At 36.6% G+C, this 27,508-nt stretch overlaps 1 protein-coding gene across 6 annotated transcripts in view; it reads right to left on the reverse strand.

Annotated features, from left to right (window-relative positions):
- The window catches only part of zormin (spectrin and immunoglobulin domain-containing protein zormin), a 799,654-nt gene that overhangs the window by 314,421 nt on the left and 457,725 nt on the right, over window positions 1-27,508 (reverse strand). The window lies entirely within an intron of this gene.

A 27,508-nucleotide genomic window follows, 5' to 3' on the forward strand; every position in this document is an offset into this window, starting at 1 on the left:
TAATATTGTCTAGGGCGCTGTTGTTCCACATTTCGATTATATTTTATCTATTTGAAGATATCACAGAATTACTGTAAAATTGATGGTATTTTAATTTCGCAGTGATAAGGCCTCTTAAGGGTTAGGTTCCCGACAGGAGCTCACATAAATTAGTTGGAATCCTATCTTGGACCCACCACGTCTCATAGGTGTTGAAAAAGAAATTAAATTTTGAACAACAGCATAAACGAAATCCTGTCACTGGGTTCTATTCTATGTCAAGGTACTAAGGATTATTATTACCTACTTCTCTGAAGTTCTGCTTTCTATTGTCATCCCACTTCGATTTGCTCGAAGATCACTTTTCCAAAATGTTTTCCAACTACACCCCGAGCGTACTTCATATGCAAGCGACGTGTTCCTCCTATATTGAACGCTTTTATTTTATAACCAGGAAGCAAGTAAGTTAGTTAATTGGAAGTTCCATGTGATACAACTGACTTCATTCAACTCTTTGATAATCTATTTATGGCTCAAATATTTTCATTTGAAAACTCTTAGCATCTCCTGTTCCCCGAGTGCCAATGACCAACTTGTATATTTAATTTCTGCAAAATTATAAAGGTGGTAAACTATTTTACATGGAACAATTCAAAACATATTTGGAGTGGAATTCAAATAATGACATTTTCATATTGCCGAATGCAAGTCGCTTTCATTTCTATCCTAAGAATGAAATCTGTAGTACTTCCTCAGATCAATATTAAATCTCTAAACTTATCATGTCCATTTCAAGAACACAATTTTTCAACAGGTATCTCTAATTGTAATACAGGAAGTAACACTTCAAATGAACAATGTGGAAAAGTGGCTTAAAAGAAAAAAATCGTTAAAGAAGGAAAACAGAGGACATATATTTAAAATATATTATTGCTAAATATATATTTAGCAATATTTATAAGTACAACCACTTTCATATTTCTAAAACAATAACTAACGCAGGGTGAACCTAATTTGAAAAACAATGCTGAACATAAGTACGACTGTCGACTAATAAGCTACATGCACCTTGATTATTTTACGACCCACAACCACTACGCCTACTCAACATTGTCTTTTAACTAACCACGTTCCTTCTAATTTATTACTGTCAATGTGTAATCACTGGTGTAAAAAGAGGCAATTAAATGGATACTCAGAGAAAAGACTAAACTTCACTTTTAAGTCACGATATACACGAGTGTGAAATAAGACGACTAAACGATAATTAACTTTTTCTTTCTAATTCTCAACCAAGCAACTGGAAATTTTGTACGAACAACATTTTATTTAAAATTAAATACCATTAAATTTGACATTTTGATAGGGTATACTAAAGAAATTATACAGGGTGTTACGAAAATTTGTCACAATATTTCGGCAATTGATTCCTCAAAACAAAATAAAAAAAAAACGTTCATATGGATCTGTGGTCGGAACTGCATCGTTTTGTAGTTATATGGTGCCAAAAACGTGAGAAAAAAAGAACTTTAAAGATTCATGAAATCCATAGTTCAGCAACTATAGGACCGATCGTAGTCGGGTCGACATCACTGAGGAACTAGTATGTGAACTCTCCATATATCCATCTTCCACAACCTCCGTACTTGCACAATAACTTTTTTCAGAGGCTGTTTGGGAATACTTGATCACTCTCCACCTACCTCTCTAAAAATTAGTGCAAGTACTGAAGCATTCTTAAACATGGATATTTGCATAGTTCACATACCAGTTCCTCAGTGATGTCTTGACCCGACTACGATAGGTTCCAAAGCAGTGAGCTATGAACTTCTAAAGTTCACTTGTTTCACGTTTTCGGCACCCTACAACTCTGAAACTATCCACTTTTGAGCAAAGGTCCATATGACCTAAAAAAAAAAAAATGATGAGAGAAATCTGTTCCTAAAGTACTGTAACACATTTTTGTAACACCTGTGTCTAGTATACTGTGAGATGCAAATACACTACTACATTAGTTTCTCCCTCGCATTTTTTTCTTTGTCTGTTAGTTCAGTATTTAGGGTGCAGTGTTGCAATATTTACACAAGCGCAATGTTGCTGTTCCAATACTCACTATAAAGTAAGCTCACCTTTGGTGGGCCTAGACTTAGAGACAGGACTTCCACTTGGAATCGAACCTATCATGTTGTTTCTTGTTTGTTGAAGGTTAGCGTCGTTTCTTAGCACCAAGGGCGTAAATAAGAGCCCCGTAGACCCCACATTGCGGGGGGCCTCAAGCCATCAGGGGGCCCTCAAATCGTGAAGTGGGACGTAGAGAAGGGGCCCCGCTCCACACTGTCTGCGGGAGGGCCCCCCAAGCCTTTAGTTACACCACTGCTTAGCACCAAGCCTATATGAGACTTGGACCTACAGCTTGAGGCGGAACCCAAACTACCATGAGGCGTTGCTATTTCAAGGGTGTCCATCGGGAATCAGAGGTGAGAGCCCGTGATAAAAACACGCGGACATCAATTTAATCTCACTTTCCTTTGTGGCAATCGGACATAAATTTCTTGGAGGGGACATGTCTCCTTTAATCCCCCGGGATTTGCGCCAATGGTTGCAACCATTTATTCTGTTTTTCACTGCTCCATGACACCCACACTGAGTTGAGTGAATTGCTGCTTAGCAGAAAAATACGTAACTGTTATGTAAATAGAATGTTGGTGGTTGTCAAGTAGTTGTAAGCAATTTTCGACAATACGAAAAGGTAGGGACGATTCTGGTTTACCCAGGTTCTTTTCCATGTTAAGAAATGGAAGATCCCTGACACATGCTCAATATTACTGGATGTAATTGAAGAGCTCCTGCAACTATAAACTTTAATTGATCTCTTTCTTAGGGGCGCGCTGGCTCAGTGGTAGAGAGCTCACATTTGGTGAAAATGGTCCCTGGTTACATCCTCGGCAATGTGAATTGTGGTGAACAACATCGCGTCTATGGGGTTTCCTTAGTCTGTACGTTTCCCGTTTCACCAATTCCCTCATAATGCTTTACTTTCATTTCGCTCTCTTTCAAGTTTTAACTGAATTTTTGAAGATAATCAATAATGCTTTGCACTAAAGATCAAAGTTAAATTTTTACTCAAATACTACTCTAACATTTTAAAAACATTTTTGAGATTATAAACAGCCGGTTACACAACCACGTAACCTCTAGTAGCAACCTTGTCTCACATAAATAATGGGAAAATGATATGCTTGCTCGAAAAGTTCATGAAGAAAGAGTGTTTTCCCTTATATGATCACAGATGTAAGACGAAATAATTGGAACTACAAGAACATCTGGATAATTAACCATGTTTCTGGCTAGTGCTCATGAATTGACGAAATTATTTCAGTGTTAGCTATATCACGAACTTCAATTAAATACTGAAATTCTTCCGACCTAGGAAGGAATAAATTAATCAGTTATGCTTCTCAGGTTGTATCAGACTTCCTTTTTCGCAGTTTTTTAAAGATAAACGTATTCTCATGTGAAACTAAAACTTGCCGGAGAAATAATGGAAACTGGATCATCGGTCTGTAAACATATACCGAACAAGAACGTTTTCTTATACCAAATAACTTATTACTTTAGACACATACATCATCAATTTTCAACGTAAAAAGTTCAACCTATTTTTATTGTTACTCACTGGTTTCTAAAGTTCTTATCAGCCTGAAATATTATATTATGTTATATATATATTACATTCAATTTTGTTTAAAACTTAATTATTCTTTTCATCAGTGATGTTATACGACTCAGGGATTTACAGTTCAATTTGAAATACAAATGAAATGAAATCTAAGTTTTACGTTCCACGATTATGCCGGCTAGGCTAAAGGTGATGGTGATGATGAGAAATGAATGTAATAGTAGAATGAAGAAAGTGGGAGGAAACGGAAGAGCCCCAAGGAAACCCATGCACACGGTGTTTGTCCATCACAAAGTTCACTTGGCGTTAGCGGGGATCAAATCAGGAATGTGAACGCTTTAACACTGAGTCACCGCGACCCCAATTTGAAATCCAAATTACATGAGCCCCAACCGAAGATCGATTACAAATCACGTACAGTACAGCAAGGATTATCCAAGCTTATGTGGACCGGACTAACCTCGGATAATCGAGGCTCGTATAATATAGACTTCCTGGAAGATGAAGCGCAATTTTGGACGTACAGTTGTAAAAATGAGAAACAGGGGCGTCATTTGGGAAGGGCAGGGCAGGGCAATTGCCTCCTCTGAGTTGTTGGAGAAAGAAGTGACATTTAATAAATTATATACTAATAAAAAAAAAGTTGAACTCTTATGTCGATAGAGAATCTTAACCCACTCCTGGTAAAATCTCAAATGGCGCTGCCAATGTAAGGCACAGTTTAATCAACACGTTTATATTAATTGCTGTACAACACGTTCAATCATTCTTGTGTAAGTTGAAATGTAAAGCAATAAAAATAACAAACGTTACAGTATTTTTTTAAAATAAAACCTTTCAGTTTAATGTCCCATGATTATGCCCTTCAGGTGTTTTTTTTTTTAATTACATCATAAAATAGTCCTGAAGTTGTTTTGGAAATGTTTGCTAAGAGCGGAGTTGTTTCATTACTACGGGACGTGGTTCGTAAGGGAGAAACAATCGAGTAGGAATGACTGGATTTTTTAAAATATGACAGCGAGAGGGACTCGATAGCCGTGAGTGCTGGAGCTTTATGCTAGTGACCCTGAGGTCAAGGTATTCGAATCTTTTCAACTTATTCCCTATTTCTGTTAATTTATACCAATTGCCGCGTCGCTTCAGCTTTTGCTCGTATACCACCAAGGGCGTATCCAGGATGGGCCCCTGGGGATTGGGGCGTTTTAAGATTTTTCTCTCTCACCGAGCTTTTGCAACATTGGTGCCTGTGTTGCTGGAGGGGCGAATGACCCTTCGACACCCCCCCTGGATCCGCTACATATACTCCGGCTTTTTAGTTAACTTTTTTAAGAGAACATCTGTTAGAACGGAACTTGGCTAGGGGGGGGGGGTTAGACAATCGTTGCTCTACTGCACTTAAAAGTGCATGTGCAACCATTCGGCAGCCCATTATTTCTGATTTTGTCTATAGTATATTGGTAGAGTAATTGATGGACCGAGTGTTAACTTGATTCTAGGCGTGGAGAACATGAACTAAACCTTTTTTTTATCATCTATCTGTTACAGCTAGCAAGAAAAAAATAATCAGTGTCAAAAGGGAGGAAATATTCAAGAGTATAACTCGCAAAGAAAAATAAGTTTTTAGGGAATGCCAAATAATATCACAATTCCGGTTCTTAACATTGAGTGTATGTGAATACCTGTGTAATGCACGTAGTTCATTGACCTATGGATATATTGTGCTGACTTCATATAATGAAAAATCTGTTGTCACTTTTTTCGTCTGTGTTCTTCGAGCAAGAGAAAGTACCGAAAAGAAATAAAAAGAGAACGATACTGAAACAACTTCTCCACAGTCCAACAGCAACATATTTAATACGTTTGTACAGCCGGCAGGGCTTCACTTTCACGGTATGGTAGCACGGTAAGATAAGAACTTCACTCACCTAGCCAGAACACTTTTCTTCTCTTCAAATTGTGAATTTTCCACAACCAAACGCAACTAACTAGAAAAAGGAATGCTGTATATGTGAAAGTCAAGGTCATCAAGCTAATGCCCACATAATGCCCTCTAGCAAAAACTCAAAAACAGATTTAAAGAAAAAGCTCTATGCACAGTACGTAATAGAGGAGTGGAGTCTCTACTACGACATAACTTCTAAAGTAATCGACAACGTCACCTAAAAAAAAAAGTTATATTTGTTTCCTTTTAAGTTCTCGGAAGATGGAAGGATCTAGTACATACCTAATCAAAAGACTGTTCGTTGAGCGCAAGTTCGATTTGCTCACGCATTCAGTGAAAAAAAAAATGAAATTTTTGAGTTTTACGTCCTACGGTATGTCGGTTAGGCTAAAGGAGACGGTGATGATGAGAAATGAATGAAATGGTGGAATGAAGAAAGTGGGAGGAAACGGGAGAACCCCAAGAAAACCCACGCACACGGTGTTTGTCCACCACAAAGTTCACTTGGCGGGAGCAGGGTTTGAACCCGGGGCCCCATGCACCAGAGGTGAACGCTCTACCACGGAGCCACCGCGGCCCACCAGGCAATCAGTGAGTCAGCTTTGAGAAGGAAGTCTTTCTTTTCAGTATAACGTCTCGCAATTATGTCCTTTAGGCTAAGAGAGACCATTAAGGCAAATTAATGATGGAAGAACTGATGAAATAACGTGGAAGGAAACGGGAGTGTAAAATGAGAAAAACACACGGTCAACATCTTGTCAACCACAAACTTACTGGCCGGGGATCGAACCAGGGACCTCATGCATCATAGGTAAGCGCTTCACCACTGAGCTACCGTGCCCCCCTCCCCCCCGAAGGAAGGCTTTCTAACGACAGCGTTTCCAATTTGACATTTGTGATATCACATTGAGTAGCTGGAACAGTGAGGAATGTTTCAGCGTATGTTTTGAACTATACTTAGTTAACTCCTACTGGAAACGTAAAGCAGGCTAATAGTAAAGCAGGAGGGTAAATCGACAGAATGATGACAATCACTAAGACGTACGTCATCAAACTCAAGTTCATTCATCAAACCTGTATTCAACCAAACAGGGGATTGGATTCAATTTATTTATAATATTTAACATATTACTATTACCACAGTTGCTACAACAACAACAACTACTACTACTACTACTATCGCGGGCTTCAATCCCATCGGGGACACCGGAGACATGTTCCCCATAAAACTGCTTTCTTCCCCACCGCAATATTTCAAGTATCTTAGGTGAACTATGACTGAAAAGAGGCTCAACGTGCAGAAGTTTGTTACGTTCACGAAACAATGATAGACAAAGTTGGTATGAAAACGTAGCACAAAAGTATGTTTCCAATTGTGAAAAAGAGTAAGTTTTTGACACTCTGAAGGTAAAGATGGAGTAAACAGTAAAGACACTTTTTCGTTTCAAGATAGCGAAAAACAGAGCGAGTTCAGTTTAGCTAAAAGAAAAGAAAGAAAACAATTTTCAACTATTTCTTAACTATACATTGTTGACTTTCATTTACATTAGAGATAGAGGATATATCGCATTTCAAGGGGCCACATTTTATCATCTCTTTCAATCTTCAATAAGAAAGCAAAAGTCTTCCTTGTGCTCATCCAACCGAGGAATGTCGTTGAAAGCAATCAGATAAGAAATTTTGCAGATGTTCACTCAGCCGTGGACCCAACACTTCTTATTATCTTTCGATCAGCGTTTTTCTTCTAAGATCACTATAAACATTCTCCAAGGAAGTGATTCCTTGTCACGCATTAAAAATAACAGGAAATCACTAACTAGTTCATTTTTAAAATACTGATTCCATTTCACAGGTAGTGAGGTATATAAAGGCACAATTATATAGGTATATGAATCTCCCAACTTCACTGATATTTCAGTTAAAGTTGTCTAGTATATGTTTCAAATAAATATTCTTGCTTTGAATTTCTTATTGCTGATCATTCGGAATAGTTCATAAAAGTGTAGAAATATATGGGCGTTCAAGTTAGGGCTTTACGTTGATTGACATAGAACAAAAAACGATAATACATAGCTAGAAGCTGTATTTTTAAAATTGAATCAAATTCTCAATAAAATATATCATCTCTGCTCTTAACATTCTTCTAAAACCGAACATTATTGAAATTTACTAGTACCTCTGGTTTCATTATTGATTTCCATTAAGCAAAAACAGCGAGAGATACCGAGATATGTTTTCCTGGAATCAATTAAACGTCCCAACAATACATGCTATCTACTCCGTTAACCTTCTATTGAAACCGGGAGTGTTAAAATCAACAATTTCTAATTTTAACGTTGATAGCCGTACCATAAAAACGGTAATAGATAGGGACGAACGGTTTTTGGAAATCGGTTCAGCGTTTCAAGGAATCGTATCATTTGCGCTCGTAGCACTCTACAAAACCGGAAGAGTTTAATTTTTCTTACTTCTTCCGGTTTAAAATGTGATCACCGTAGATCAAAAACTGTAAAATATAGCGAGTAAAGACTTTCTAATACAGGGCCGTCATTTGGAAGGGCAGGGAAGCAATTGTTCCTACTTAAGTTTGAGAAATACATTTTTTTAATGTAACCTATACTAATATATAACAAAAAACGTCAAGCTCTTGTCGGAGCATAATCTTGCCTCTCTGATAGAATCTGAAAAGCCGCCACTGTTCTCATATGGATTCAATGTCCCAAGAAAGGAATGTATTTATTTCTCTATCCTCAAAGTTTTACATTAGTTATACTTGTCTATATGACAAGCTGTTGTGGGCCCTGTAATAAGACAAAAATATTTACTTTCACAATTTAATGCACGTTAATCACATCTCAGGTGCGTTTTAATCTAAATATATAATATGTATTGCACTTTCTAGAAATCAGTTTTCCTTAGTTTATTGCCAATTAGACTAGTGCATAAGTTTTGAGTTCCTTTTTCAAATCGAAGTATTGCTTTTTTTTCAATGCCAACTTCCGTCTGCTCTTGTATTGTAGCTCCGAAAACTTGGGTCCTCTTTGATACCTCGTATTGCAATTCACATGCTTATGTCCAATCAAGTGCGAGAAGTCTTTGTTTTACGCTTCGCAGAATTTATTCGTAAGTGATAGACAACATTCATTCTCTGTTGGCAGATATAATGCCATTACCGTTCGGTTCCTCAATTAGGTACTGAGTTCGACAAAAGATCTCCTCACATAAGTCAAAATAATCCATCAAGTCTGTCTGCTGTTCCTCATTCTTCAGTATGCTCTGCAATACGTTCTACATTACATATATATCTCAGGCCCCTTTCAACTTGGTTCACTGCTAGAAATGCTAAGCACAAATCATTCCATTACGTGTACGCACTGATTTATCTTCCTTGTATACAGCTCGTGAATCTAATGCTTGAATCTTCCTCCACACAGACTGCGACAAAAGGTAGAAACAACCTTTCACATTTACACTCGGTCCGAAACTTTTTTTAAAGCATTTATTATCGCCATTTCGAAGCCCATCCAATAGTCAAAGAGTCAAGTATTATACTTAGAGAAACATATTTTTGATACTATGTATCTCTTTATCTCTCTGAATAGTATAAATTTTAGCAATATTAGGTAGGAATGGCTAAACATTTTCGGATCCGGATATCCCGGACCCAATGAGATCCGGATCCGGATCTTGTCGGATCCGGACCTAGAACCGGACCTCGGATCCGAATCTCAGATCTGGATCTCGGATCTGGATTCGAAATTCTAATCTCGGATCTGGATCCGAAATTCGAATCTCAGATTTTGATTCGTATCCAAACTTACATCTGAAATTGTGATGGTAAAATTGAATATCTAAAATTCGTTAAAACTTTTTTTTTCGGATTCACTAATATAGTAGGTTGCTATGTTTTTAAATGTTTCCATAACACGTTTGTGCTACCTTTGTTCTTTATTTTATTTTAACCTTGTAATGTTCTTTACATGTTGCACTTTCTGACGAAGTCTAGTAAAATGTTTCCAAGTTTGATTTCTTCCCATTTCAGAGTATAGTGAACTGTCTGAAAACTGATGTAAATGGTAACAAATTCTTCTGTTTAGCTCCTCTTTATCCTAATCGGCATAACCGTGGGACGTAAAACTCAAAGATTTCATTTCATTTACATTTAGATAATGAAAATTCAAAGTACGAGTATATACGTATATTCAAATGGATGTAAATGCTCCCCTAAGCCATCTCATGGAAGTGAGAAACAGTAGTGAGAAAAATCTACCATATACTCATATAACATGATTTTTGATTTACTAATTAATTGTAGAGTTAATGGGCACACAATTATTGATGCATTTGTTCCCTGTTACGAGGAATTTGATTTTGTATGATTATTTATGTACGCACCAATTCCTCCGGATATAATTATAGAACCGTGTAAACCGGGGAAATACAAACTTGAGTAGTGGTTCAGATCCACTTATGTCCCGTCTCGCATATCAAAAAAGGAATATGTATTTATCATATATATTAGACTATTTGAATCGAAATAGCAACTTGAGCTTTTGTTGCTTACGAGTGTAAAACTCATATAAACGAATTTTATATAAATCTCAATGCACAGATTTTTTGTTTTAAATATCTAATTTATAATTCAATTTTGGAGATTTATATATAATTGTGTCTTCATATACCTCCCTACCTGTGAAATGGAATCAGTATTTTAAAAATGAACTAGTTAGTGATTTCCTGTTATTTTTAATGCGTGATAATGAATCACTTCCTTGAAGAAAAAGCTGAACGAAAGATAAGGAGAGGTGTTGAGTCCACGGCTGAGTGGACACCTGCAAAATTTCTTATCTGATTACTTCTAAAGACATTTCTCTGTTGGATGAGCAAGGGAAGACTTTTTGCTCTCTTGTTGAAGATTGAAAGAGATGATAAAAATGTGTCCCCTTGAAATACGTTTTATCCGAGATAGATTTAGCCAGGGGCTGAGGGGCTACGCACACCACTTTTTTTTGAGTAAGAAAAGTAATTGAAGCTATTATTTATACATTTTTGAAAGTTCATAGTAAACTCATGATATGCCCGAGTTCTATGCCCTCCTGCCAGTTTTTACCTTCTAGACTCTTATCTGCAGTCTTGTGCGCCTGAAACCTGTTTTCAGCACTTCGAGTATTCATTTCACACTACCTTTTATTATTATTATTATTTTGGTTTTGACACACACTTGGTATCATTAAAGTTTAACTAAAATTGTAAAAGTTCAATTCTACTGCTTGAATAAACAAACAAATTGTAAACTGTGTGCGTGTGTTTTCAGTAAATTTTCTAAAAAAACATCATCAAAGGTAAAAATAAAAAATAAAAATTAAAACTTTTGTTTGCTTTCTAACTCAAAAAATGCTTTAAAATGCAATGTACGAAGACTATTTTTTTTAATTTTCCGGGGAGGACCCCCGGACCCTCCGCTTTACTAGAGATTGTATACATCCCAGCCTCCCGGTAGTCTGTCCCCCCAAAGTTTATGAGCTGCAGACGCCAATGAAAGATTATGTTTGCAGACAAAAATAATCATATCGGATATTTAATATACCGTAAAATGTTAAATTATTCAAACAAACTTAAAATTAGTAGCATTATTCAATTTATCATATCGCCGAATATGATGAGTTTGAAAACCTTCCTCGTTGATCTAGTAGACGATATCCATAGTTGAGTGGTCTGTGATGTTCAGCTCTAGATTACGACTCTCGCTCGGTCTATCCTGGGTATGAGCTCCAATGAAGGCCATTCACATTTTTTAAATCTCCTCTGTTTCATGTTTTGTCGTTTATGTAATATTATATATGTAAAAAAAGAACAAATGTGACTAAATGGGTTACGAGATAACTGTGAGCAAAAATAGTTTTAAAATAAAGCGTTAAATGGATGGAACGAGGCATTTGCCTCCTCCGTGCTTTAATGAATAAAGAGAAAAGAAAATGATAAATGCTCATATTTTCGGTGAACCAGGTCCTGAGTTCAATTCCCGATGGGAAAACATAGAAATCACTACAGTAGTTTAGATACTACTTAATTCGGATAATCATCATCGTAGGTATTCTGCCAGTATTGGCAGGTCACTGGCAGCAACTGAGAAGCTTCCATGCTCTTCACGTACGATTTTCTTCCAATCAGTTTCTTCTCTTCTTAACATCTGAAATTGTTCTTTCCTCCCCCACAATTTCTAACATAATTTCATTCATTTTCCGCTAGACCCAACTAATTCTCTCCATTCTTCTCCACACCAACATTTCGAAAGCTTACAGCAGTTTTTCATAATTTTTGCGTAATTGCCACATTTCTGCTCCATAGACTACAGTAAAATACAGTATACGAAGAATTTTATGAGTTTTTCTCAATTCTTCTTTCAGGGTCCCACAAAATAGTATTTTCCCCCCTAAAGGCTTCTTTCGCCATTCCTATCCTTGCTTTTATTTCACGTTCACATTTCATATCATCACTAACAGTAATACTATCCAGGAATCTGAAACTAGTCAACTGTTCTACTTCTCACCCTCCTACTTCTATATTTGATGCCAACCGCTTTTTTCTAATTAGGCTACCATGGCTTTTGTCTTTCTAACATTTATTTTCACAGCCGTTCCTCAAGTTTTCTAACATCGTATTGATTTTCTCTTCAGATTCCGCAACAAGCGCCATATCATCCGTAAACCGTATACACCTAATTATTCTACCTCCTACTGAACTGCCATCTTCATTATGTAGACTTATTTTTCACTATCTCTTCTACACAAATATTAAGTAATGTAGACGAGAGACAGTATTCCTGTTGAACTCCTCCTCCAATTGCATGCTCCTCTGTCATTTCATCCCCTCTAACACTACTTGTTGATTCACATATGAACTTCTTATGAATCTTCGATCCTTCCATTTCACCCCAACCTTCTTTAGAACATTCAACAACACTTTCCAATTCACGCGGTCAAAAGCCTTTTAAAAAATAAACATTATAATATTTTGTTTAGCTGATTATTTAAAGTTTCACGTTCTCTCTCTGTACCCAGCTATATGAGAAGAGGACGCAGAGGGAATCAGGAAACGTGGTGTCCGAACCACCCAAGCACCCACCGCTAATCAAAGCGCGTCCTTCACTTCGAAAGCGTGTATGCTAATATGATTAGGGATGGGCACGAGTCGAGTCAAAGGTAATTTTCTGGAGTCTAGTTTCGAGCCGAGTCACTGTTTCTGAGATCGAGTTTTGAGTTGAGTCTAGTCTGATAAATGGCTCTCTCGCTCAGCTCGTTTTAACTCGATTTGAATCATGGCCTGATTAGACCAGAGAGCGAAGGCCATGAGAAATGTAAGCAGTAACGTGGAATACTTTCAGTGTTGTTCACGAGAGGGGACAATGCTCACATCTCGTCTCGTCTCAATACCGAGAAAACAATAGATTTTTATAATGAAAAGTCTCAAATGTCGTGAGTACCAATATAAGTGTATACTCTAGTTCTTGCTATCAAGGCTGAGACCTGCACGGTTGAATTTTTGAGCCCAAGCAGAAGCCCAACCCACAGGTAGTGATAACAACAGGCTCGGTTCAACTGAGCAAACTGCTCCAGCCGGCTTGGTTGAGGTGAACTATCAGCTCGGTTCGGTTTGTTTGGGGTGAGCCATCGGCTAGTCTCTCTTCGGTTGAGACAAACCATCGGTTTAGTTCGGCTTACCCGGAATGAGCAGTTTTGAACATGTTTGGCCAGCGCCCTATAACTTTTAACAAGTTTTGGCTCGAGCCCGATACTTGCTCCTCCAGAACTCAAACCCAGAACCTAGTGAGCGATATCCTAGACTCCTGAAGACTTCCCGACGACCGAGGCGACAGTCAACTAGTTTTTAGTATTCAAATACAAATCGCCCATCTTTTATGATTATACACGGTGTTATAATAAGTTGTTGTAGTACTGTAACATTGATGTATAATCAATGATTGTATAATCACTGATAATTATATTGTGTATGTAGGATATTTGAAGAGAGTACTTGAAATTACACACAAGATTTGGATCGTTTTAGCTCGATTCGACTCGAAACTCGACCCGAATTCGAGTCGAGTTGGAGGAAATTTTTCGAGCAGAGTTTTAAAGAAAACTCGCTCGTGTCCATCCCTAAATGTGATGCCAAAGTAGGAGAACCCTTGGGGGAGCTCAATACTAATATTCTACCTAAGATGGAGAACAATTTATTATTTAATTGAAATGTAAAGAGCGTGCTTATTATTATTATTATTATTATTATTATTATTATTATTATTATTATTATTATTATTATTATACAGAATTTTCTAGAATGCTTATTCTTTAAATGTAAAATCATGCAAGAGAAACTCCCACCTTTAATTGGAACAAACTTATCGTTGTTCAGTAAAGACACTGCTGATCTTCTCTTTGAACTCTTGAAATGCTACTATGCAAAGGGCTTTATAATTAACAAAACTAGGAACACATGTGTGTCTGATTCAAATAAACTTTTTTTTGTTTCGAGATAGAACGTTGACGCCACGATAATAAACCATAAAATCAGTATTTCTTCCCGCTATCTTAAAACTATATATACTTATATCCATCCCGTAGCGGATTGTTTTGTCTCGTGTTGTTTAGGAAAGTACGGTTGATAAGGATGGTCCCGTTGAGATTATCTGTATAATATTCTAAATTACAACGGTGCCTTCTTTACTTCTTACAAGCAGAATATTGCAGAGCAAAAATATTTTTTTCTTTCTTTCTAGCACTGGTTTGAAAGAAAAACAGGTATAAAGTAGGGATGGACAAAACCGGGTTTTATAAAAACCGGAAACTTGTTTCTAGAGAAAAATCCGAAAAGCCGACATTTCGGTCTTCCCCAAACCGGTTCGGTTTCTAACCGACACCGGTTTCGGTTTTCTCCAAAAACCGGTTCGGTTTTTCACCGAAAACTTTCGGTAAAAGCTGTTTTAAAACACACAACTATTTCTGTGCAAACTGAATCGGTTTCCGGAGAACAACGAAGCACTATTCTGCTCAGAAATAGAACCAGTTTTGGAAAAAACCGGAACCGGTTTCGGAGAAAACCGGTTTTCATTATTTTTAAAACCCGGTTTCAGTTTTTCCCAAATTCTGTTATTCAATTTATTGATAGAAGGTAAAACTTCTTGTTTGTTTTTACGGAACTCACTCAAGAGCACCGAAATTCTGATTGGGTGTTCCACTTTCCGAAATCGGAATTTAATACTTTACTTACTCCGGAATCTCGAAACTTTGGCTCGGTATTTCGGATTCTCGGAATTTTAACCCGGCATTTCGGAATTCAGAAACTTTATCCGACATTTTTGAAAGTCAGAATTCCGGACTACCGGAATTTCATCCGCAATTTTGTAATTGCACTGCCTACAAGCTATGTCTTCCTATTACGAACTAGAACAAAACTATACTGGTAATACAGACAATATATCAGTAATATTAACATTGGCAAATGAAATGAAATTAAATATTTGTTTTACATCTCATGTTTATGCTCTTGAGGTTAAAGGAAAAATGAAATGAAATGAAATCTTTGAGTTTTACGTCCCACGGTTATGCCGGTTAGGCTAAAGGAGACGGTGATGGTGAGAGATGAGTGAAATAGTGGAATGAAAAAAGTGGGAGGAAACGGGAGAACCCCGAGAAAACCCACGAGCACGGTGTTTGTCCACCACAAAGTTCACATGGCGGGGGCTGGGATCGAACCCGGGACCCCAAGCACCAGAGGTGAACGCTCTACCACTGAGCCACCGCGCCCCCCTGAGGTTAAAGGAGACCGATGATTAGTGAATTAAATTAATGTGAAATAATTTTTGGAATGAAAATCTGGGAGAAAATGCGAAAACTCTAAAACACCCTCGGAAACTTGTTTTCCTACACAATTGGTTCCCTGGTAATTGGGAAAGTGTACTTAAACTTTTTACCAGAAAAGTTGAGTATGCGAAGTTAGATTTCCGACCGTCTGAGATATTTAGGATTTAGAGTTCTGAGCTTTCGGCATCTATGGCCATGTTAGCCCGTCATGACGTCCCTCGGCGATCATACTACCCGGAGAAAGAAAAGAAAGGAAACGCTATGGGACCTGTAAGTTAGGTACCACCTGGTGTGAATGAGGAAAGCCCAGGAAACCCAAGGTGACCAGACGTCCCGTTTTAGCAGGGACAGTCCCTTTTCTCTAACCGTTGTCCCGTTTTTTCTGATTCTCGAACGGGACGCCTAAATGTCCCGTTTTAAAGCAAAAATGACCGTATCCCGTAATTATTATTCAAGATATAAATCGTAAATGGAAATTCTACTCTCTTCCGTACCAACACTCGTTGCCAAGGTTGAGCCGTGTCTAGAACTTCTGAATTATCAAATGGGATTTGAAAATGAAATGAAATGAAATTTTTGAGTTTTACGTCCCACGGTTATGCCGGTTAGGCTAAAGGAGACGGTGATTATGAGAGATGAATGAAATGGTGGAATGAAGAAAGTGGGAGGAAACGGGAGAACCCCGAGAAAACCCACGCACACGGTGTTTGTCCACCACAAAGTTCACTTGGCGGGAGCAGGGTTTGAACCCGAGACCCCTAGCACCAGAGGTGAACGCTCTACCACTGAGCCACCGCGGCCCCCGTCAAATGGGATTTGAGTATTCGTGGTTCAAGTGGGAATTCTGAGTGTTCAACTAGTAAAAAGAATTGTTGAGTAGAACTTGCAATCAGGAACCATTATTTGTGGCGTGGTACACGTAAAGTTAGAAGCGGTGTGTTATCACTCTTACTAGTGTATTTTGTAAATTGAGAACACTGCTGAGTCCCCAAATGCAATCTGGAAGTCAGATACTCCCCCCCCCCCCGTAGCCGATTCGTATGCGCCCCGTTTTCGCAAGTGAAAATTCTGGTCACCTTGAGGAAACCTCATTCAGGGTGGCTGGCCTGGAAACAGGTTTTACACTTTTTTGACCAAGTGCCCCACCGGGAATTTAACCCGGTCTTCCTGAGAGAAAAAAAGGAGTGTATGTATTCATGTCTGATAACCCTTCCTATAATCACCTGGACAATCGATGAAGTTATGAATACAGCTGAAAAGCCATTTTACACTGGAAGCTTTAACAATGAAATAAGGGACAACACTTGGGGAAAGAAGTTGGAGTGGAGAGGATTTTAAAAATATACATCTCAGGAAATGAAATATCTTGACTGAATTCAAAGCTCAATAGTAAATCAAGTTAACAACTGCAGCAAATGGGGAGCAAAGCAGTTGATGACTTGAAATGCTAGGAAGTCTCTAACGCTTTTGTTCACTGCCATTTTAGGTCAAGGCGTGAAGCGGGGGCGACCTACGTCACACACACACACATCTATATACATATCCCGTTCAACTGTATGCGCTTCTCTCAACATCGTCTCCCCTTCCTTGATCTTAGTTACACATTAGCTTTTGCATACACGAACAGATCCAGAACTCTCTTTCTTCCCAACCTCTACCAAAAATACACCGTGGCTGGAATTAGATCTCTCGTCATGCAAATACCATACTTATCTGAATCCCCGCCAGCAGATGATTCCAAAATATTTCAAGTTTCACGAGAATATATATATTTTTATAATATTTTTCTAAATAACAATTACGGAGTAAAAATGTAAGTTCACATTCACTGTTAAAAATATTGTACTATAAGTATATTGGTTGAAATATTTACGAGAGCAAGACAAAAACCTCATGCAAAACTAGAAAAAAAATGATTTGTGTGTGTTCTGATGGTTGGTGCCTTAGCAGATACAATGTTTTAATGAGTTATTATGACCACGACATAATCCTAAATAGTGTTTATGTGACAGAAAATGACAGAAGTCGAGTAACCGTCTAAGTGTAAACAAGTAAATACAGGCAAACACGTGCAGAAGAGCGTAGTCCTAATGCAATGCATCGTGGTACGAGCGCGGTGAGTGGTCTTACCGAACTGTTTGATAAAAACTGAATGAGGTTGTCTATGGAGATCTTAGTCTTCCAAGGGCGTACCACATGTGTTCTATTAGATCAAGGTAGAGCGACCTGGTGGCTCAGACAGAGTATTCACCTCTGGTGTGTGTGGGTCCCTGAAGCAATTGAATTAAGCACTTGCTGAAACAGCGCAAAAATGGTTTTCTCCGCTTTCGAGCAGGACAGTTTTACTTGTCTGATGATCCACGTTCTGGAAGGCCTTCAGATTTTGACGAAAATCGCTTGAATGAGTTGCTTCATGAAATGTGTGAAATCTTTACAGTATATGCAATGTGAGTGACAGTAAAATGTATGCAATGTACTGTTAAACTCGTAGAATATGTTAATGTTACGTCTATGTTGTATTTGTATTTGAATTAACACAACAGCAGAATGAAAATATAATATAAGAACCGCACGAACTTATGCATCAAACCATATATATTCAACAGGTATCAAACCCTGAAAAGGAGAGAACTTAAAGATTTATCCAAGATGAGCGTTACCAGGTTTCGTGAACATGGCAAAAATAATATTAGGGAAGGTCAAATGGCGTTTAAGACCAAATAAAAAAGTGAACAAAATCAAATCACGGGTTTCTCCAACATTCTATGTTCAAAAAGGAATATACACTTCGGTCTTAAAACATGTAAGTAGTATATAGGGAGAAAACATATGAGAGTACTCCACCGTACACTGAGAAAAATCTCTTATTGTACACACCCGGTATATTATACAAATATACGGATTCCTTATACTTACTACGGAAATCTGCACGAAGCATACGTTATGCCTATACTACATACGTACTACCCTTTTCCCACTTGGATGTTACATCATGTCACTGCAGGATGTCAGACATTCACAGTCTATCGTATGTTACATACGTCAGCTACATATTATATACGTCCATTTGTATGTGAGATGCTGACCGCCTATACACAGTTCTTTCATTCGTACGAAAAGTACGTTTATTCGGAACACTTATACGGAAAGTATGTATAAAACGTGCATTTCAGTTATACGTTTGTTGTATAATGTTACATAGGATAGTATGCTAAGTACTACAAGATTATGCATGTAAAGTACGTTTTTACATACGCACACACTTTTATAGTGTAAAAATACAGTACTGTACCAAATATATACAGTGGCGCTCATTAGGATTCACCGTATCACGGGATCTGAAGGGCCTTTATTGCCGTTGCCAAACTGATTCTGTGTGATGGTAAATCCTGTTCGGAGTATAGAACGTTCTTGATATACAAGTGAGTTACGTTTCATATTGTGAAACTAGGATAGATTTCCACACTTTCTTGACAATATTGAATCAAAAGCGATAGATCTATATCATTTTCGATTGCAATTGAAGGATAAGATCGCAGATGGAACCTGTTTTCAGACGCTGAATCCATGTGAAAAACATGTTATGGCTGCCGATTATCGATTTTGCTCTAAAAGGAGATCAGAACTAAACCTGGAAGTTGTAGAGGATGTCTATAGTTTTTAGTTTTCCTAGAAAGAGCTATAAAATATACTAGCAGAATAGCCATTCTTCGCACGGAGAGAATAAATTTTGGACAAAGGGCTGAACTTGGACTTAAACTGCATCGGACACGTCACTGTTCATCTCAGAGACCCCGAAAGCTATGGATTCGACACTAATATATGTTGTAGTTCTTATATTTTTGTTGTAGTTGTAGTTTTGTATATTATATATATATATATATATATATATATATATATATATATATATATATATATATATATATATATATATATATATATATATATCCCACAAGTTATGGGGCTAAATTTGGATGTAACCAGCATCAAAAGTGTTACTGTTTAACTCAGCTACTCCAAAAACTATAGATTCAGCAATAACATTCGTCATTGTCGATCCTTTTTTTAAATACTGTATTATAAAAACTGCTTGTCGCTATTTATTACCGTTTTTTTTACTTCACGGTGACCAAGGTTGATACCGGAAATCCTAGATTTCCTTCACTTCTCGTTATTTTGACAGAGGCGAAGATTATTATGCTTGGTCTGTTAAATCCTATGAAAAAGGCATTTCGTGGTATCTCAGACCCGTTTTGCTCTACGTAAACCAATATTCAAGACAGAAGCGATGCTAGATTTCTACAACTTCCAGTCTTGGTATAGATTTAAGGTTGGAAATTGAACCTACTCTTGAGGCGATGAATCTAATTTAGAAAACCGGTTCTTACATCTGTTCCTTTCTTTTCCCCTCCTATGATGATCAAAGTTGAAAATGCATATGCTTAATTTCTACTACTTCCCGCTTACATAGAATGTTAAGAGAAAGGATGTAATAAATATATTCTTACAACACTGAATTTACCTTAAAGAACAGCGTTCTGCTATATATATTACTATTTTCGCTCTATAGTGATCATCGTTGAAACCGAAGATCGTATATTTCTACCATTCCTGGTTTGAACAGAGGAATATGAGTAAAGATAATACCTATTCTTGGGACGCTGAATCCGTATTAGAAAATTATTTCAAGATATCTCACAGTTTTTTTTTGTGATACCTGAATAGAGATGGTCTAATACAGCCGTTCTATAGGACTTTCCATAAGCGTAGTCTAAAGCTTGAGTACGTGTTGGATCGTCCATTTCACATCTTTGCACCGTCATTAACCAATGTTATAAAAGATGGAATTTGCCATTACAGTTGGATTCAAAGAACACAACATTTTACTTGAGGCATTGTTTTCTTGCATCTAAACCCGCAAACACGTGCTTCGAAAATGAAAGACTATGCCGACGCTATGGAGAAACCTTGAATTCCCCAGAAACAGGCAATGATAAAATCATTTCAGCACTATAAGTATTAATTTGACACCTATAAAAGAAAAAGTGATATTCTCACAATTTCATCGATAAATAAAGTGGGAAACTGACACCTCCACTGACATCTAATCTTATATGAAAACTTAATTTTAAGTTTAATCTGTGATTCCAATACAATACAATTTTGTTCATATATCCTTATGTGTAAATCTTAAATACTAGATGCTACAAATACATGAACAATGAGAAAGCTGGAAAGTTACATGCGACCATTACAAGTACTGACGCCAGAGCATATGTTACACTTATAGTATGCTATTCTTAATTCTAACATTAACTTCACTGCAGCTTCTAAAAGAATGAACATCAACAAAAAAATTGAATCCCGGTCTGTTAGTTCCTTTGAAGAAGGAATTCAAGGAGTTAATCCTAATGCGGAATGAATAGCTTGATTTTTTAAATACTGAAATCCAATGTTTAATTCTAGTTGTAACTTGAGAAAGATACCTCAGCCTATTGGTGATTTACCCTTAGGGTCCCTTACCACTGCAAAGCACTTCGAATGCTACTTTAAATTTAAGATTTGGACGAATTCAATGACAGTTGTCTTCTCGGTCGAGTAATGACATTTTAGAATGTTCTTGAAATCAGTTTTACAGAAAAAATAGTATGAATAGCATAAAGTAATTCCACAAGATACACTATATTGCTTTCGTATTTTTGCAGCTACAAACTTTTATTGATGTTCAAGAAGTCGGAAATGCTACTGAAATTCAGTCTTTCAAATACTTTCCAGATGTTTTCTCATGTTGCTCAAAGTTTCGTCATGGCCAGACAAGTTATCGAGAACGTTGTGCCTGTCATATGGTTGCAACAAGGTAAAGTTTTTGATGGCAATTTCCTTAGTACAGCTCAAAATTTACATATCTGTGTGCTGCTTAACGACAAACATTAGAACTCCAACTACATCACTCTCATATGGCACGAAGTTACATTACTATAGTTCTAGATGAAGCAAGAGAGCGATTGATTCCACTATCTCCTCCTAAAGCCTTATTTCATTGTCATAGTTGCTATTTCTAATAGCATACACATATTACGACAGTATTTTAAAAGCTATCTGGTATGATCTACACTTGATGATGAGCTTATGTTTAGTTCAAATTTATCAATATTCTGTAAACGAAAGTGGCGGGGAAATAAATATACCTTCATAATTCATATTTCCTTTTGATGTATGTTAGCGAAAAGCTTTCAAATGAGAATCAGATATGATATAAATTTAGAATAAGTTAAATTAAAATGAAACTACATAGAGAACAAGTTTAAAATTGAAATTAAAGGTAGCAGTTCAAAATTGGAGACGGTATTAAATCTACCACTTAGTAAGCTTCTGCATTTTATTTCGAGAAAATTAGCCTATGAATATCAATCATTGAGAGCGACATGGCGTAGCCAGTGTCTACCTACCAACTGAATTGCCCGGGTTCAATCCCTGGTGCGGGCGGAATTTTATTTCTCTTTATACCTTTGCTCCGATGCGGTTTAGGGGTTCATCCAGCTTTTGCAAAATGGGTACCTGGGGAAACCTGGGTGAGGAGCCGGAGTATTTTGCTGACTACACCACTCTCTTAATGTGCCGAAGTTACTTCTACATCACCTGTGGACCTCATTGGCCTGTCTCGAACGAGGGCTTACCCTTATATAAATTATTTTCTTAATAGTAGAATATCAGCTCCTGAAAGATCATTAACAGCAATTTACAACTGTCGAGTACCACGATTATTTCAAGTCTGACTCTTACGAGCCTACTCACTTATTGTTTTTCTTTCTTTCTTTCTTTCTTCTTTTTTTTTCTTTTTTTTTTTTTTTTTGCTACCAACAATGCAAGTGTATCACAATTAGTAAAGAAATTTTACAGACCTCAAACTATAATAGTACCAAAATTAAACTTTACACCGAAATTACAGGGATGTGACTTTGGAGTTCTAGAACCTAGAATGAATGGTACATGTACTTTACAGTAACAAACGCCAATTGATGTTGCGACACTTAGGTATGGGATTAATCTCGAAGATAACATTCAGCACCTCATTCAAGAGTACACGAAACCGTTTCACTCAGTCTACTTAACGAAGACTACAAGGTTATCGAAGAAATAAAAGAAATGTTTGACGATCAAACTAATAGTCAATTTTTCTTGTACACTTTCACAATACCCCGTCTAGCAAAAAACGTCCGCGAAACTACAGATATAGACGAAAGTACTATTGTTTGTCAAACGGTTTCAAAAGCATATATCCTCCCCGGTATCTAGACATGGCCTTTTGTATTGTATCATATCTAGATCAAAATATATAGAACCTAATTTTGAACTATCTGTACTGTTATTAGTAATTATGCATTTAGTTTTTAAGTACTGAAACCAACATTTGACTTTGAAAAGAAGCAGTAAAACCAGGTACGAGGAATCATGTTTACAGAGAATATTATTTTCATTATATATATATACTCAAAAGCTAGAAGTATTGGTTCCTTTTTCTTAGAAAAGGAGTAAGAAACGAAGTGATATGATGGTGTCATGAACGTGAAATATTGGTACATCTAGGAAGTCGTACGAGAAGATTCATATATATATATCTAATGAAACTACGCACGAAACAGTAAAGAAGAACGATCAACGACAGATTTTGAAAGCAGACTTCTCTGCACAAGTTAGTTTTACACTGGTCTGAATATGGCCATTTTTATTTACATCATATCCAGATCCTATAACCAAATCTTAAGTTTACTGACCTTGGAGTTGGTTTAAATACAGCAATCAATATAATAATCATTATTAATTACTACTTTGAAGATATCACCTAGACTGCAACTGTAACGCATACACATGTTCCTAAAGATCACTAACCAATAATAACACATTTGTTTCAAGAATTATTTTCAAGAATGAAAACTATATTTGAAAAAAGACGACTATCCTCTTTACCTTGCCATTTTCCTTTCTTAAGAATTTTTTAAGTAGGGAATTTTCAAGAAAAACGGCAATTGCATCAAAGGGCTTCTGCTCTTTTTATTACTATATGGGAAGTAATTGCAGTGTTTTATAAGAACACTTTACGCAAAAACAAACAAAAAAAAATGTACTTTCGAATCAAACATTGATTACTAAACACAGATTTCTAGTACCCTCGGTTTTCCCGTACATCTTTTGAAACAATTGGCTAATTAGAAATCGGTATTTTCAATCCGGTTTCTCTTTTCCATGTAAATGTATTTGGTGTAACAATGTCACTGTTTACTACAATGTTCGCTGCTGAAAACAATTCAAAGAAAGAACAAATTATATATAGTACCAGCATGATAAGCAATCCATATATTGTTAACAATTGCTGAACATCATGAAAAATAATCACTGAGTAACTTTCTTAGAGTATCTTAAGTTAGATTAGGACCAGTTACAGCACTATAGTCTCTGTTAGTGTTAAGTTAAATATAAACTAAAGGCTAATAGATAAAATCAATATTCCTTTGAACATTTTATCTAATAACCTTAGTTTACCTAGCATAATGTATCTTATCAGTCTCCTACTTTGTATATACGGTACGTACGAAAGAGTTATGTTAATTCAACTCAATTTTAACACAGACCAGTGGTCCCGGGGTGACAACCACTTTTGCATGTTATTTCAACACCCAGGATTGGATGTTGCGGTTATCACAGGCTCTCTGTTACTATTTGATACAGAGACGGTGTTAAATCAGTGTTACAGAACTAGGTGAATGAACACGGAAATAAAACCAGCGAGACAGTGATCTTTCTCCATATACCATGTGTTGCTGGTAACACCCAAACTAGCATGGCCAACTGAAGCCATTAATATACTGTATTAAGAAGTCTATTATTCGTTAGTTCAGTCAAACCTTTCATTTACTTAGAACAATCACGTAGCAAAGATATCACATCTGCCTCAAAATCCTGTGTATCAGGTAAGTTAATCAACTCATAAATGATTTTGTGAGGATCATGCTCTTACTCTCAGCCACTAGAAGGTTACGCCCTCTTTGTAAAATAGATTTCAATTTAGTTATACTACAAAAAAGTGTGAAATGGCCCAAGTCAAGCGTGTATTTTTTTTTAAAGTGACGTCTACCTGGTTAAAGAATTTTGAAGTTTCTTCGGGGAAGTACTTTTCAGGGAACGACCACCATTATAACACCACTCCAATGTGCAAGAGAGTTGAAGTAATTACAAGCTTGTGCCAAAATTTAACACAATTCGGATAACACAGCCATTTTGTTGAACTGATACAGCCATTTTCTAGTGTGTAGACAATGATAACATTTTACTTTACAAGTAACATATATAGTGTATTGCGCATGCAAATTATAATTTACATAACTAATTAACAAAAACAATTCAAAATTTTAATTCTAATACAGGAAAAACAATTCTGGACTCTTGAAGGTAAGCTTATCAAATCAACAATAACGTAACTTGTACTGCCAATCGAAGCTGGAACTCTCAGTTCTTGAAGTATCTAAAAAAGATACTATGTAAGTTAGAACGTGAATACAACTGCAGATATGCCGAAAATGGGTTACTTCATTCGTGGGTTTACAAGGGTTTCAATTTCAACCTTAAAATATTTGTTTAATTTTACCTTATGGATACGTCGAAAATGGGTTTACTTCAATCTTGAAATATTTATTTAATCTTACCTTATTTCACAATATTCACAGAGTATCAAGCCATGCTTGCAATGTTATTAATCCGTGTTGGCGCACCGCAGATTGAAGTTCAACAGATATCCCGATTTCATCTGTTATAACGACATAAATCAACGATAATAACTAAGAAGTTTAAAATCTGTCTTCCAAATGCATAACAGAATCCCACATTTCATGCTACTGAATTGTTATGTACTTTCGTACATCATGACTTGAGTTTATTTTAGCCTCAAGTTTTCATAAAAGTATTAACTGAGCAAGTACTATATAGGTTTCGTTGGAAAGAGACCAAGTGTTATACCATTTTCTCTTCTTCTAACAGCAATTCTTAAACACACACATTTTGTAAAGCAGAAATTGCCTTCGGTTGGATACCTTCACCAAAATACTCCCTCCTGCATATGTTGGAGTAATGCCAATTGGCTGTCCTAGTTTGTATTTAACAACCAACCAATTCTTAGGATCTGTGAGCCATCTGACCAAATAACGAGTGCATGCTACTTTTTAAAGTAGGAAACATCTCACTGATGTTTAACAAACTCCATGTAATAAAATATCGAATTCAACAATTTTGAAAACAAAATAGGGTTTTTAACAACCTTGGTGGCCCCAGATCAACTACCATGTACAGCATGTCTACTTTTGGCATTAACTACCAGCTTGCTTTGTAGTAAGAACGGCAATAATTAAATCGCCTCAACGCACAGTACGAACTCATACCGCTTGACTCACGAGAGTGAATAAACTATGTATACAGTATTACAGATAAAATGTTCTCTGTGAAGATAAAATCCAAAACCTAAGAGTCCTTCGTTAGCTTCTAGGAAATCTACTTAAAAGAGTGGCTTCTGAGATTGCAGCCACGTGGTGGGGCCGTAATGTACTGATTGAGCAGAAGGTTGGATTGCCAGGACAAGCACCCAGTTCCTCCCGCAAATAGTAGTATTCTTGCAAAAGCGCTTCAATACACATAGTTCCTTATACATGTATTTTACCCAAATACTCGAGAAGTGTGAAATGAACTTGATAGAACTTCTAGTTGCTTCTCGTTATTTGCTGGTATCTCCTCCTCAGGTACCAAGTTCGCTTTTAGTTCATTTTCTCATTGTTTCGATCCTTAATAAACTACTTCTCAGGGTTTGCTTCTTTCGAGCTCCCCACACGACATGGTTTCTTAGATGATGCATATTTCAAATATCAGTTATATTAAATACAGAGTGGTGCCTAAAATATATATACACACACTTTAAACATGAAAGTACCTTCATGAAAGTTTTAGCTTATTACTGAATTTATCACGAGTACACAGACATCAAAGTTAAATCATCATTGACTTCAGCCATCACAATGTGTGCCTAAAATTGTCACGGCGTAGTACTTTCTACTCGTCCAAACAACCTTCAAATACTATAGTGTTTTGGCTAAGTGTTACTTAAAATGAAGCAAAAGAATTATCGTACTGAAACAATATTTAAAAAGCAACAAAATGCCGCGTTTTGATTACAAAACGCCAATAGAAAATTTACTAGTCAGGATAAGTTACTGAAAAATCTTTCAAATGGACATGACCTAAACGAGAAAATTGGCATGGATATTCGGAGTATTTCAAATGAAGATCGTTACCGATTAATTTTGGTATCAAGGAAACAGCCACAAGAAAGTGTACACATGAACGGAGCACAGAGATCTGACACTAAAAGTTTCTACGTCATTCTCAAAATTTGAAGTTTAAGAAATGCGTTACAAGCTATTTTGTAGTTATTCTATTCTCCGTTTGAAACTTATGCTCTTTCCAGATCTCATACTATCCCATACTTATGAGATTCAAAAGTATGATAGAAATAATAATATTGTTGTCTATATTTGCATTAAGAGTCCATCTGTAGGAGTTAGTACATTAATGTTTTTGTGCAAACTTTGGTCTAACAGATATTTTTTTTCTTTTTTAATTCAATAGTGTTTATTACTATGCATATTATCAACACCTTTTGCGGATTTGTATTTATCACAGACTTCTGGAGTTCTCTAAACGAAATTTCAATACTTGTTTTCTAATCCGTTCGGTGTTTTGCAGAATACACGCTACAACTGATATTTTCACAGCGAGAAATGTTTAATCTTTTAACTAACATATTTGTACACTAAAACTCTTTTAAATTGGACACTACAATTTTAAGAGTGTAAGATCTATTGGGGTCCTGAATGGGATATTTGAATATCATAAATTTGTTTTAAACATAATTATAAATGGAAGAAGAATATGGATTTGAAAGTTTGTTTGCATCTTCATGTTTTTAACGCAAATAGATTACTTTTAGCGATCCGCAAGACGTTG

Source organism: Thermobia domestica, chromosome 17 (assembly GCF_964235325.1).
Source record: "Thermobia domestica chromosome 17, izTheDome1.hap1.1, whole genome shotgun sequence".
NCBI lineage: Eukaryota > Metazoa > Arthropoda > Insecta > Zygentoma > Lepismatidae > Thermobia > Thermobia domestica.